Source organism: Monodelphis domestica, chromosome 6 (assembly GCF_027887165.1).
Source record: "Monodelphis domestica isolate mMonDom1 chromosome 6, mMonDom1.pri, whole genome shotgun sequence".
NCBI lineage: Eukaryota > Metazoa > Chordata > Mammalia > Didelphimorphia > Didelphidae > Monodelphis > Monodelphis domestica.
Genome location: NC_077232.1, coordinates 38,032,575 through 38,047,539, shown reverse-complemented (window position 1 = coordinate 38,047,539; position 14,965 = coordinate 38,032,575). Strand labels below are relative to the sequence as shown.

Sequence of the window (14,965 nt, the reverse complement as noted above, 5' to 3'; positions counted from 1 at the left end):
GGCTACTTCCTCCCCTCAGTCCTGTCTCCCTATAACTGAATCTTCAGCTTTGACTCACTGACTCTTGTCAGTTCTGATCTACTTAGAAAATACTGCTCTTTAGCCTCTTAAGGAGACAGAGGGAGAGATTAAGAAAATTCCTTTAAACACCTCTTTCTATAAAAGAAACAACTTAAGCCCAGAGATAATGAAGGAAATAACTGATTCATGCTGAATTCATGAAAGAAATGAATTTAAAGCTTTACTATCCTCACCCAACCTTCAATCTCTCTTCATTCTTCTATGCCATGGCTGAAGTCACATTAAGGAATTAGTAACACTTATGGGGTGCAAAATGTTGATTTAATCTTCTCCATTATGAATGACATTCTCATGACTTGAATATTTCTCTTGAATTCAGAATTTATCACAGTGCCTGGAATATGTGAAGAAAATTAAGCTGAATTGTATTACTTATTTTTATGTGAATTTATTTTCTCAAACCCCAGTCTCTAAAGGTCTTTTTTCAAGCTAAGGTAGTTATTCTCAGGCCTCAAGGCATTTTACTAAACCTTTGTCTTTTTTTTTTTAATTGAAAAATTTTATTTAATTAAATAACGTAGAATATTTTCCATGGTTCCATTCTTCATGTTATTTCCCTCCCATTTCTCCCCTCCCCCGTAGCCAACACACAATTCCACTCAGTTTTACATGTGTCATTGATCAAGACCTATTTCCATAATATTGATAATTGCACTAGGGTGATTGTTTAGATAGACCTTTGTCTTTTGTTAAAGCAAGGTAGAGACAGTAGTATCTTTGTACTTATCATTAATTCATTCTACAAGGCAGATCGAATATCAAAAATGTCAAATACCAAATGGATTTTCCCATAAGGAATGATGTAAATTGAATTAATCCATTCCAGCCACCCAGAAAACCCAGACTTTTAAGGTATCACGTGCATTAATTGAGTTGTATTTTACTAAATAAATAATAATAAGTCATCAATTAAAAATAATTTTAACTTAAACTGTATTGAGAGGAGTTCATGGCCTAAGGGGTGTGAATTTTAAAATTACTCCGCCCTAATTAGACATATTTTAGGGGAAGATAAAGTTGCAAACTCCTGATTAAACAATGAAGGTACTTAACTCATACCTTATAGTGAAGCTAGAACTTTAAGCTAAGTCTATTTTAGATCTAATACAAAAAGGTGTTAAGTATAAAGGTTAAATTAATCACAAAAAGGTCAAGTAACACACAAAAAGAAAGCTTAACAAAGAAGTGTGAAGTACTCAAAAGATATAATCTAACCAGAGAAAGTAAGAACTAAAGAGTGAACAGTCCTTGAGAAAATATAATCAAAGAAGGTGAGAACTAAAGAGTGGATAGTCCTGGAAAAAAGCATCTACTGTGATTGGTAGATGTGAAAATTGAGGGGAGGTGACATGTGAGAAAATTTCTTTAAAATTAGGCTAGAAAAGGCAGTTGGGGGATTCCCAGTTCAGTTCAGAGGAGGAACTGAGCCTGGAGGAATTCACTCAAACAGCTTCCTGGATATGGTCTCGTGGTGAATGATAAGACTGACTCCCTTTCTTTGGGCTCAGGGAGGTCACTTTGGCCAAGGCCTTTAACTACTGCCTGGCTCTGCCTGAGCTGGAGCAGTTTAAATTAACTCTTCTCTCTCTCTCTCTCTCTCTCTCTCTCTCTCTCTCTCTCTCTCTCTCTCTCTCTTCCTTAGTTCCTTCTCTCTATATTATTTATATCTCTCTATATTAATTAAATCACCATAATTTCCAGCTGACTTGGGTATTTTATTATTTGGGAATTTTCCTTGGCGACTAAATTAATTTAGATTTTCAAGTCACAATGTTAAAATTATCCTTTACAGGGGATGGTTGGGAGGAGAAATGTTATTGTTTGGAAGATATAATATCATATCATAATATCATATCTTCTGTATATCTTAGTGCAACTGTCCTACTGGAGTCCTTTTTCATTCTCTTTTTTGTTTCTTAACACCTTTGAACCCTGCTTAAGATTGACCAGATGTAAGCTCCAGAAGAAACCTATACAATGATGTTTGGTTTTTGCCTGTGTTTCAAAATTCCTCTAAAGTGGGGAATAGTCTGGTCATTTAGCAAATTTATAATTCTGCTTATTATAACTTTATCAGGGTGATATTTTTCAACAAAGTTTTGTACTTCCAGCCATTTTGCACATGTTTCCTTGCTTAATGAAGTGGTGGTAACAAACACCTTTGCCTCCTTCTCAACTGAAGAAAACTCCCTCACCTCCAGCTGTTGCTGCTCTCTTTGAAGTTCTTTCAGTTCCTCAATGTTGAGCTTTTCTTTATATTCCTGAAGTAACACTCGATCCTTTGTTTCAGGCAAAGTAGGCCTACGCTTCCCATGGCAAGGATTACTTTTTCTCTTTAAAAATGTGTGGAGTACCAAACTCAATGAATCCCCAAACCTTCAAGTACCAAGTTTTGACTGTACTGCTATTCTGTATTGTAAAAATTAGAACTAATCTCAAATAACAAAAATATTATATTTTAGAGATTTATTAATGATCATTAGAAGTAAATGATTCAGAGAACCAATAGTGAAGAATACTATCTGCCTTCTGACATGACAGAGAGGTAATGATCTGAATAAATACATAGATACATTTTTTGGATATGGTTAATACTGAGGATTTATTTTGCTTTATTATACATATTTGTTACAATAATTTTGCTTTTCTTTCCCCTCCCCCAGGCAAAGGGGGTAGCTGGAAAGAAAGGGAAATGAATCAATAAATGCTAATTAAAATAGGATAGTGCAATGAGTAGCAACTCCTGCCTGGTCCTGAGGAGAGCTGGGTTCTACTGCTGGTTATGCCACCAGTAGTAAGAAAGATAATCTAGGAAAGGGCACTTTTGCCTTCTACTTCAATCCCAGCTCTGACACCTACTAATTATGACCCTGGCCTCTGAGCTGCTTCATGTCTAAGGAAATCCACTGAATCAACTGTGGAATGAGAAGGAAGAACTAATGATCTCTCAAATTCTTTCCTCCTCAAACATTCTACGTTGAATATGAATCTACATTTATAGAGAAATAACTTTGTTTTTCATATTTCTAAAACAAAACAAAAATGTTGATCAAAGCTCTTAAGTCTTTCAAAAGTTCTTCATTTTTATAGTTTGCTATATAAATATTTCTCTTGGTTTTGCTCACTTCACTCTGTATTCATTGATACAAGTCTTTCCACATTTCTCTGAAACTATCCCCTTCAATGTTTCTTATGTTACAATTGTACTCCATTACATTAATGATCTGTTTAGCCATTTGCCAATTGCTGGGCACTTCCCCCCCCCCCCCCATTACAAGTTTCTGGAGAATAGAAACAATGTCTTTTCTACCTTTTATAGTTCCTTCAGTGCCTACCATAGTGTTCTATATAGCAGATTTAATCAATATATTCCACAACTACAGAGAGGAAGAGAATATGTATACATATATCTCTGTGTGTATATATATTTTTATACACATATGTGTCGGGGTATATGGGGTGCTCAGGGAGGGGTAGTATCTCTGGTATGGAGGGCTTGTCATGCCCTCCTAGGGCAGCTCTCCAGCCTCTGACCCACACCTGACACCCAGCTCTCACTTGTGGCTCCCAGTAGCTGCTAGCATGCGGCAAGGCATGTTAGAGCACAAAGGACAACACGGCCACCCCATGCAGCTGAGGAAGTCTCCAGGTGTAATGACTTTTTGTGCCACTGGACCCAGGCTTCCAATGCCGAGAGAGTGGGACTGTCTCTGTGCATCGACTTTTCCACTTAAATCTCCTTCACGCACAAGTGTCTTTGTGCACACTCATCTATCATAGATGAAAACACACAAAGACAATCGTCATCCTCGGTATTCGAGGGACTATTACTATTAGAAGTAAAGGAATAAAACGGTAACAAAGTGAGAAAAAAAAAAACATGTGCCCATTGCTAATCTATCTGTTCAAAAGCCCACTTACCACCACAGTCGCAACCTAGGAAGCAAAGAGAGTGAGATCTAGACCCCACTGAATTTTATTCCTCTGTCTACAGGGAGTATGGAATGACAGGAAGTCAGTGGGCTCTTGGGAAATGCAGTTTTTAGAGTAACAGATTTCCAATGACACATTATTTAGTTATAAACTAGAATCTACTCTCCCTTAGACATCTGAAAGGATAGGACCCTTTCCCCTTGCAAGACATATGTCTAAGTTGGGGGTGACCAGGTCTACAATGGCATAAAGAGCTACAGAAAACATGATTGAGACTACTTAGATGTTTCTAGTCAAACATTGTTAGAAGAAGCTGGGTTTCATAAACTAGCTAATTTTCCTTTTCATAAAGTACCAGAGAAGGGAATATCAATCATGTTTCCTTAGCTTAGTGAATCCATAGGAATCCATCCACTTCACTTAAATTCACTTTGTTCTTGAGTCAAAATACATTATCAATAATCATGCCATTTTGTTTCTCTTCCAGTTGCAAGAACAATAACCAACCAACCAAGATTCTTGAAAGTTTTTTGGCTATAAATGGGAATTATTAAATGCCCTTTGGGTTGAGTAACTGTGAACAAGGGGGAGGGTAATCAAGAAAGATTTCCTAGAGAAAGTTCCCAACCCCATTCCCATTCCATGTAGAAAACCATGGATTTTCAAAGCAAGTAAAAGTAGTGTATTCTAGGCATGATGGACAGGCTTTGAAAAGGTATAAGGACAGGTAATAGCACATTACTAGGTAGCAGCTAGCTATCCAGTTTCCCTAGAATATGGAATTACTCCACAACAGAGTCTGTCATTTATGAGTGTTTGGGTGATAGAAAAGGACAGAAATTCATAACCTATTAGACTTAAATATGGAGTGTCATTTAGTCCAACCATCTTATAAATGAAAAAACTGATCCCTAAAGATTTAAAGAAACTTGCTCAAAGGATAAATCTGTGGTTCAAACCTAGTATTTTGCCTGAAATTTTAGTGTTCTTTTCATTAAACCAAACCATCATCTCCACTCTTCTCATCTGTGTTTTTTTTTCCTTATTCCAATAACCCCTTTGTAAAAACCAACACACCTCAAAAGTAGGTTTCTGTTTCCCTCCAGTTAATCCATTGCTGCTTTTTCCTCTGAGAGACCCAGCTCTGCAGCAGATGATTCCTGATGATGCTGGGGCTGTCTCAACATTCCATTAATTTAATAGAGCAGCCTGTAGGCATTATAGGTGACTTTAACCTCCTTCCTTCTTAAGAGGATATTAAGTGAGCTTAAAGAAGGAGATAGAATTGATAGATTCCCCCAAAGGATGTTCCTTAACTGACAGAGATATATAGCTAGAGTAAAGCCACCTGCTAACCTCAAAGTCTTCCCTCACTCCAGGGCACTTGACTCCTCAGCACAGTGTCACTTCAACTGTAACCCATTGCCACAATTTACTGAGAGACACAGCTGGCAGAAAACCAAGGAGATTAGATCTCTCTCTCTCTCTCTCTCTCTCTCTCTCTCTCTCTCTCTCTCTCTCTCTCTCTCTCTCTCTCCCTCTCCCTCTCTCTCTCTCTCCTTCTCTCCCTCTCTCCCTCCATCCATTCACTCATCAACTCCACCATTCCCTGTCTGACTGTCTGAGTTTTTGTGATAATTCCAAGACTCTAATAGTCATAGAAATATGCATTTGGGAGTTTCATATTCTTTTTGGGCTTGGCTATATTTTATCAATCTCATTTTCCCACACAAATTCTATTTGGTTCTCATCTCAACTTCCTCAGATTTTCCAAATTATTTACAGAATAAGACCTCAACATGAGTCAACAATATGACATGGACACTAGTAATACCTAATGCAATGTTTTGCTTTGCTAAGAGAGGAATGACTTTGAAGATTAAAGAAGTGTTACAGTGCCATTTAACCTTGCTTTGGTCAGACTATTTCTCAGGTATTGTACTCAATTCTGTAACTATGATTTAGGAAGGACATTGATACATTGGATAAGTATAACCATGAGCCCAGAATAGAGAATTGATGAATTCAAGCTAGAGAGAGAGAAGTGGAGAGAGAGAGAGAGAGAGAGAGAGAGAGAGAGAGAGAGAGAGAGAGAGAGAGAGAGACAGAGAGAGAGAGAGAGAGAGAGAGAGAGAGAGAGAGAGAGAGAGAGAGAGAGAGAGAGAGAGGGAGACTATATATATATGTGTGTGTGTTGAAGCAATTTATGTTTAGTCAGTTGATGAGGAGATAGTTTCAAATGACATGATAGATATTGATGTCTTTGAAAGCCTGCCATGTGGCATGGAATTTGCTTGATTTTTTATGTTATTAGAAGTCAGGCAGGGAGGAGGGAAGGAAGAAGCAGAAAGGAAAATTGAAAAAAGACCCTTATCCAAGCCTGCCCATCATTCTGCCCTAATCTAAGATGGAAAGTGAGTAAAAGGCCCTTAGTTATTAGCCATTGCTTCCAAACATGAAACCATGAAGTGATCTTCAGTTAGGAGTGATCAGAAGTTAGGAGATAGATATGCTGTTATGTGGTAGAAATTATTCCAATGGCTTCTATAAAGTCATGGCAGCTATGCATTCCTGAGTTCCTGAATTCTAATTGTCCTGGAGATATGATTTTTCAAAGGAAAAGACTGTGAAATTTCCAAGTGGAGAAAATTGGGAGTAGGGGGATTCTAAGAATGTTAGGTTCATGGTAGGTGTGATTATAATGGAAAGCTCCACAAATGGATAATTCAAGAAGAGTTAGATGCAATCTTTTTTTCTTACCTAGCAATTCGATGATCACTCATTGTTTAAATTTATTTAACATCCCTGTTGCAGTCAAGCTATTCCCCACCCCAATGGGTCCTTGCTTACCCATTATGATGATAGCATTAGAGTACTAGGGAATTGGAGCATCCTATAACAAAAATTCCCCAAAGTTTACTCATATGTTTTAGTAAGGAACACTTTTCAAGAGGAGGGAAAACAAAAGTCATTATAAGAGTTATTTTTTTTAAGTCATGGAAGTCAGAGCTTTGGAATCAATGTGGCCAGGTTTTTGTTCATTTGTTTATTGGTTGTTATTTAGAGTAAGGCCTCCTATGAAAATTGACCACTTTTGGAAATTTCCCTGAGTGACCAAAATAGTGTGCGTTTTTATTCTCCTCTACAACAATATGGAAATGGTCCATATTTTAAGAATACAAGCCTGAGGGAGAGAAGAACATGTAACGGAGAGATGATAAATAGTAAATGTGTTGTAGGCTCAAATTAAACATTTCAAATTCTATTGCTGCCTGGATTGTTGTGGCTTTTTTGTCTATTAGTAAAAATGACAAAAGTTCCCATGGTATGGTTGTCATCTAGGTGGCTAGGTGGCTCAGTGACAGATCTACAAACAAGATGACTCGTCTACCTGGAGTCCAATCTGGTATCCAGCATATACTACTAGCTGTGTGATCTTGCCCAAGTGATTTAATTGGTTTCCTTAGTTTCGTCATCTATAAAATAAGCAGAAAGGAATGGCAAACCATCCCTATTGTTCTGCCAAGAAAACCTCAAGGAGGCAGCTGGGTAGCTCAATGGATTGAGAGTCAGGCATAGATATGGAAGATCCTGAGTTCAAATCTAGATTCAGCCACTTCCCAGCTGTGTGACCCTGGGCAAGTCACTTGACCCCCATTGCCTAGATTTACCACTCTTCTGCCTTGGAGCCAATACACAGTATTGACTCCAACCCCCATTGCCTAGCCCTTACCATTCTTCTGCCTTGGAACCAGTACACAGAATTGATTCTAAGTTGGAAAGTAAGGGTTTAAAAAATTAAAAAGAGAAAAAGAAAAGAAAACTTGAAGTGGAATCATGAAAGGTCAGACACAACTTAAAAATGAATCAAGAAAAAGAATACTTCTATATTCTTGAGATGTTATATTTATGTATATGCTTGTGTACACATATATTCATGAATATATTTATGTACACAAATTTGCTTCTAAGAGTAACAAAAATAATTATAATTATTATATTATATGATAATAATTAATAATAATAATCAAAGAAGGGGAGGTAGCTGGCCAGTGAAGTCTCATCCTAAGAAGCAAGCTCTGATATGCCCTACCTGATATCACTTAACCTGGAACCATTTATTAACTCATTTCTATATATAATGACTTGGGATTGTTATTATGTGATGTTGAAATATGTTTCCATTGGCTGTGGAGCTAGAAGAAATTATTACTCAGATAGTATTGAACAAAAATTTGAAGTGTATGTAAAAAGAGATGACCTGCTCATTTCCTAATTCCTTCATCTACTAAGAAGAAAGCGAGGCAAGGATTTGCCTTAGTGAGAGACCATATATTGAGGAGTGGGGAAGGGCAGTTGTCCTAGCTCCTACTCAGTTTCCACCAGCAGATAATGCCTCTTTTTTTCTTCTTCTTTTCCTGTTTGTTTAGATAGTGAGTATTTTAAGATGGGAGTGCCAAGACAGCTAAAGGGTTTGGGAGATCATGAGATCCTCTCAAAAGTACTTTCAGGAAATTAAGTCTTTAGTGGTGCTCAATCGAATTTATAACTGTGGCCTCTAGAATAATAGAATATGACACCAAAGGAAGACATTCTCATCTAATTAAGAGAAATAGTCACTAAAGGATAATTTGGCATCAGAGTATGAGATGCCTAAGAGCACAGAAAAGGCTTGGATATGGAATTTGGAAGATTATCTAGCCTCAGAATCCAACTATACTATATGTAAGAGGTACTTCATGAAGATTTCACAAAGTGTAAAAAATACTCTAAAGGCCAGGAGTTTGAAGTATTCCTCAGGCCCAGTCCTCTATATGGTTCACTCAGTTCTCACCAGTAAAGCCTTTACATTTCAATGATTTTTTAAGGTCTCTTTTCCCAGAGACTTCATAGTTTAATAGTTTAAAGTAAGAATGACCTGGTTTGGGGGAAGAGGAAATGTTTTTTTTTTTTTTTATCAATAGTTCTTGCTATGCTTTCTCAGTAAATCCATGTTTTAAAAGCTAATTGGTTGGTAGAAAATTAGGAACAGAGAAAAGGTCTCAAAAGTGACAGTTTGTAACCTTTTGTCTTTTAGGATTATTCCTAAATCTCTCTCTCTTTCTCTCTTTCTATTTCTATTTCTCTCTCTTCTCTCTCTTCCTTTCTCTCTCTCTTACTCTCTCTCTCTCTCCCTCTCTCTTTCTCTCTCTGTCTCTCTCTGTTTCTCTGTCTCTTTCTCTCTGTCTCTCTCTCTATCTCTCTCTGTCTCTCTGTCTGTCTGTCTGTCTGTCTCTCTCTGTGTGTGTCTCTGTGTGTCTCTCTCTCTTTCATTCTTTCTCATATTCTCTCATTCTCTCTTTTTCTCTCTCTCTCTCCATCATTCCCTGCTTCTCTTTCTCTCAAGTTTTCTTTCCATCTATATCCACCCATCCATCCACCCATCCATCCATCTATCTATCTATCTATCTAGCTATCTACCTATCTATCTATCATCTACCCATCCACCCATCTACTTATCTATTCATCAATCCATCCATTCATCTGTCTATCTATCTATCTATCCATCTATCAATCAATCTATCTACTTATCTATTCATCCATCCATTCATCTATTCATTTATCTATCTATCTATCTATCTATCTATCTATCTATCTATCTATCTATCTATCTATCTACTTATCTATTCATCCATTCATCTATTCATTTATCTATCTATCTATCTATCTATCTATCTATCTATCTATCTATCTATCTATCTATCTAATCTATCATCTCCCCAAGCTCCAAACTGCAGTTTCACTTGCTTTTGACTTAAGATCAATTTTAAAATTTACTTTCTCTCTCTCCTTAGTGTTGCAGTTACCTCCAAGACATTAATCAATTGAACAGGATAAGATATCATCTTTCAGAAGAAACATGTCATAAATATTTCGATAAAGTGTTCATAATCCTTAGCAGCAGATGGCTGCCCCATAAGGACTGTCAACTTGGAAGGTTTTTGCTGACAGAATCATATTAAACATGAGAAACTGGGTTTGGGCTCTGCCCCATTAATGACAGTGTTCTGTTAATCAATCACAGTTGGCTGATTTTCTGATAGTTGTAGCTTTCAGAGCCTAATCTGATCTTTTTGAACTATATATTCCTGTCTAATAAATCCTAACTAAGGTATTAGGTAAAATAATCTTGGCTATATATGAGACATAAATATTATAGAGGCAGAGTTAGATAAATGATATGCAGAGAAATATGGATCTATGAATATATACATATACATCTCATCCCCAATTAATTAAAGCAAAATTTTAAATAACAGATTATGTGTATACACATATATTGTCCTTCAATCATTTTTCAGTCGTGTCATACTCTTCACGACACCATTTGAGGTTTTCATAGCAAAGATACTAAGATGGTTTGACATATCCTCCTCCAACATATTTTACAAATGAAGAAACTGAGGCAAATAAAATTAATTAACTTGTCTAGCATCACAGTCCTAGGAAGTACCTGAAGCCAGATTTGGATTCAGAAAGACTGATCTTCCTGCCTCCAGGTCCAGCACTCTATCCACCTGCTGCTTCATAAGCATACACACAGAGACGTCTTGAGATTATACAGAGAGATATTGGTGACAGAATTGGAAGTGGAAAAAAAAAGCACGTGTTGGTAAAATGTGAAACAACTAGTTCTCTGCAGGGAAATGTACACATAATACACTCAAATATATTCTACATTATTAATAATTCTTCAGTCAATACAATCAACCAAATGATAAGCCAAGCCCTGATTTATGTTTGCCTAAGTCAGATGTGTGAATACTTACTATGAGAGTTTAACAAATGGCTCTCAAGCGTCTATCTACTGGTAGCAGCATACCACTGGATAGAAATACAGATAAAAATGTTACACTCTTCCCAAGTAGCATACAAACACAGATCGCTCATGTATGAATGAGTGTGTGATGTAGATACGATTACACCTAAACTCATATAGGCATGACACTAGTATTCATTATTCTAATAAAAGCATATAATAACTCTGAGAAGAAAGAATGAGGAAGCCAAGTTGGCTTCTTAAATTGAGGCAGATGTGAAATAGAGCCAGTCACCCAAGACATTAAAATCTAGTCCACATCCATCTACATCCAGTAGATGAAAGCATTCCAGGCCAAATGATGTTGGTTTTCATGAAAGCACGGAATGCTCAGCCAGGAAGGGCTCTTTATAGTCCATCCTCTATTTTTCAGAAAATGTAATTGAGTACCAGTGTGTTTCCATGATTCTTTCAAGATCACATAGCTCATGAGTGACAGAGGAAAGACTAAAATTGAAGTTTTCTGACTCTTGGTTTCATGATCTTTTCTTTAGATCATATTACCCAGAGGTACTCAGTGGTAAACACTAGATTAGATTGATTGGAATATAGGAATCTCAGAAGAAGAGGGAGTTAGGGTGGGCAGAACTTTTTTATTATTTTTTATGATAGAAATTTGAATAGGAGGAAGTAAGAATTTGTTAAGATAAAGATGCTAAAGCTATGGACCAAAAAAGGGGGAAATCTTCCATGTAGCTGCCTTTTTTAAGGTGCTGGATATAAGATTTGACAGTGACTTTTGAAATTCAATTTCCAGTTAAAAAAGGAACCTTGACCAAAGAATGGGAAATAGTCCTTTTGATCTTTCATATGATTCCACTAGTATAATGTCACAGATAAAGCCCATGGAGGGAAAAGGTCTAAAGGTCAATCAGGCAGGAGCTCCTCATGTCACCATAGATATATTTCAAGTTCATTTCAGTGGGCATTGTAGCCTGGCATAATAAAGGCTGCAAAAGGAAACACACGTGTGTCATCTGAAGTGTGGTTATGGACCAGAAAATTATTACATTCAAGAGACATCTTCTTTAACCCCTCTGCCACTGGAGTGTCTTGGTGTTTCTTCACTAAGAAAAAAAGTAATTTAAACATACTGGGAGAAAAAAAAAATTTGACAGTTTTGATTCTAAACCTGGTATAAACATGCACACATGCATACCACCACATATATAACGATTTTATGCTTTTGTTTGCTTTTTAAATGTTTTATCCATATTTATGTTTCTTTCATTATTATAATATTTCATATATCTCTTCCTCCCTTTCCCCTTCCAAGAGAATAATCCCATATGGTAAAAATTTTTGGAGAGGAAAAATAAAAATAAAAAGTCAATACAAATGCATGTTAGAGCCATGATGTAGCTAATACCAACCACTTCTACTTATAGGCATATATTTATGCAAATATGCACATTCATATTCATAAATTATTTATGATTGCCATATTTGTTATGAGGTACCAGTGTAGAAACTTCCCTCTGTCAAAATCTACCATAAAGTATATTATTTAATAGCTATCTATCAATAGTCAGCTGATCATAAAGTATTTATCAAGAGCCTACTATCACTAAACACTGAAGATTTTTGTAGACACTAGAAGAAAGAATGAAAAGACTCAAATCCCTAATCACTAGAACTTACTTTATAATAATAATTCTTATAATTATGTAGTGATGGTATTTGAAGCCAAGATTCTTGTTGATTCCAAGCTTTCTGCATCTCTCTTACTCTGCCTTTCTGACTTTCTGTTTCTATCTCTCTCTTTATGATTCCATCTGTCTGTCTCTGTCTGTTCGTGTCATTGCCTCTATCTCTATTTCTGTTTCCCTCTCTCTCAATATCTATATATACATATATATAATATATTTCTATATCTATATATCTGTCCATCCTCCATCTTTCTTTGTGTTTCTCTCAGTGCATCTTTCTCCCCAGTCCTTGTTGTGATTTAGGTTTTCAGCATTAGACCTTTGAAATTCTAACCCACTTACTAAGAGGCCACACAAAGCTGAATTTTTAATAAACTTCTACTTTAATTCTTTTTCTGTCTAAAATGTCCAGGGATCTGTTCATTGCTTACTTGTTAGATGGGCAGAGTTATTCACCCACAATGGAAATAACCTGCCATTTCTGCCATTAATCATCAGTTTGCAACCTTTCCACTGAATCTTGCCCCCAGGTACTTCATACAAATCCAATACAAAATTCTAATATTATACACAGGCTGTCAAAGACAAAGTCTGGCCCTTCTCCTAGTATTTTCCTTCTTTTTGGACATTCTATGCACCCATACATATTCAATACTTTAGTTGATTCCTAAAAGAGAGACTTAGGGGTAGAATAATTATAAAAACAATTAGTTTCCTACACCTTTAGGCCTTTTGCCTCACACAGAAAAACAATAATATGATATATCACAGAATGCTTTATTTCTATATCTTTAGAAATAAATATTACAGATATGAACAACCCTGTTACCAAGCAAGAAAAATAATAGGTACTGCAACACAGTATACGCAAAAAACAAATGTACTAGAGGATATATCTTTAGGCAAACAAACATTTTAAAGAAGGAATAGGCCTCACAAACTTGGGTTTGGCATGTCTGAGCTGTGATTCTTGTTCTATTAATTTTTTTTAATTTAGGCAATTATTTCATCAATTTTGTCCTTTGTTTTCTCCTCTGGAGAGTGGGAGAACTGACTAGAAATATTGGGAAAGGATATTGAATGATCTTCTAGGGAATAGGGGTTGAGGGGAAGATGTGGTAATTAGAGAAATAAAATAACCTTTGACTGCTGTTTCATTAATGACAGTCCCTACTCATGGGTTTTTCCATTATTATCCCCCAGAATCCCATGCCTAAAAAGCTCCCTTCCTACTTTTCATCTCCTGGCTACTCTGGCTTCCTTCATGTTCCAGCTAAAATCCCACTTTCTGAAAAGAAAAAAAAAAGACCCTTCATATGCCTTACTTAATTAGCAAATGCTTTCCATCCAAAAAAGCAACCAAATTACTTTATTTATGTCTCATACGTATATAATTCTCTTCATGTTGTCTCCCCCTTTAGATAGTGAATTTCCTGAGGGTACTAATCATGCTCATGTTATATTTTGACTCCCCAATGCTTAGCACAATGCCTAGAACAGAATTAATGCTTTAAAATATTTCTTGACTTACTTATTACTTATTGACTGACTGATTGACTTTGTTAAGCAGTCTGCTGGACTTCTCTATTGCTGTCAAAGTAACTATGTGTCATCCTCAACTTACTCCCATTCTCATTCAGTCCATATACTGAATCAGTTGTCAAATCTTTTCATTTCTACTCAATAATATATCTCTTCTCTCTACTGATGCAACTTCCTAATTTGTCTATATGCCTCAAGTTTTTCCTGTCTAATCCACAGTGCACAGAGTTGCCAAACAGATTTTCTAATGTCTACATATGACTATGCCTCTCCCTTACACACAAAAAAACCCAGGCGGTCCGTATTATCTCTTAGAGCTAGACCTAGGTTCTTCTGATACATCCTGTGTGAATATGGACAAGTCACAAAAACATTCAATGCCCCAGGCAACCACTTATGATCACCAGTTTTAATTTTCATAGTGTAAAGTATTACTAAACTGGGATTGATGCAATCTCAGATAGATGAATGATAATGATGTTGATGATGATGATTTGGTATCTTAAATCTCCTGTGTATATAGCAGAGTAGTCTAACCTTTCTGTTTTATTGATTAAGATTGTTTAATTAAGAGCATTCTCTGTTTACATAATGCCACTCAGAAGTTATTTTATTTTATTTTTCATCATCTGAATGTTCCTCTTCCCCCCCAACTGAAGACAATAATTTTTTTTTAAAGTCCCACAGGGCAGCACCAGGAGCCAGGATTAGAAAATTGCTTTCCAATTTCCAAATCCATGTATCTCAATGCAACCACCGAAGTGTACAACTAAACTCAGGCTTTTAATTGCAAAGCTTTCTACCGTCTTCCCTTCCTGCTCACCAAGCCACCCTGCTGGCAGAATCAGTTGGTTCTGTATCCAGGGTTGCAATCCATCTAATTGAGTTAATGTAATTAGCA

General features: G+C 36.4%; 1 long non-coding RNA gene across 1 annotated transcript in view; it reads right to left on the bottom strand.

Moving 5' to 3' along the window:
* Positions 1-260: 260 nt before the first annotated feature.
* The window catches only part of LOC103093597 (uncharacterized), a 41,288-nt gene continuing 26,583 nt past the window's right edge, over positions 261-14,965 (bottom strand). The window contains exon 3 of the long non-coding RNA XR_469476.3: positions 261-415. This is a non-coding gene — a long non-coding RNA (uncharacterized LOC103093597). The remainder of the gene's footprint in view (positions 416-14,965) is intronic.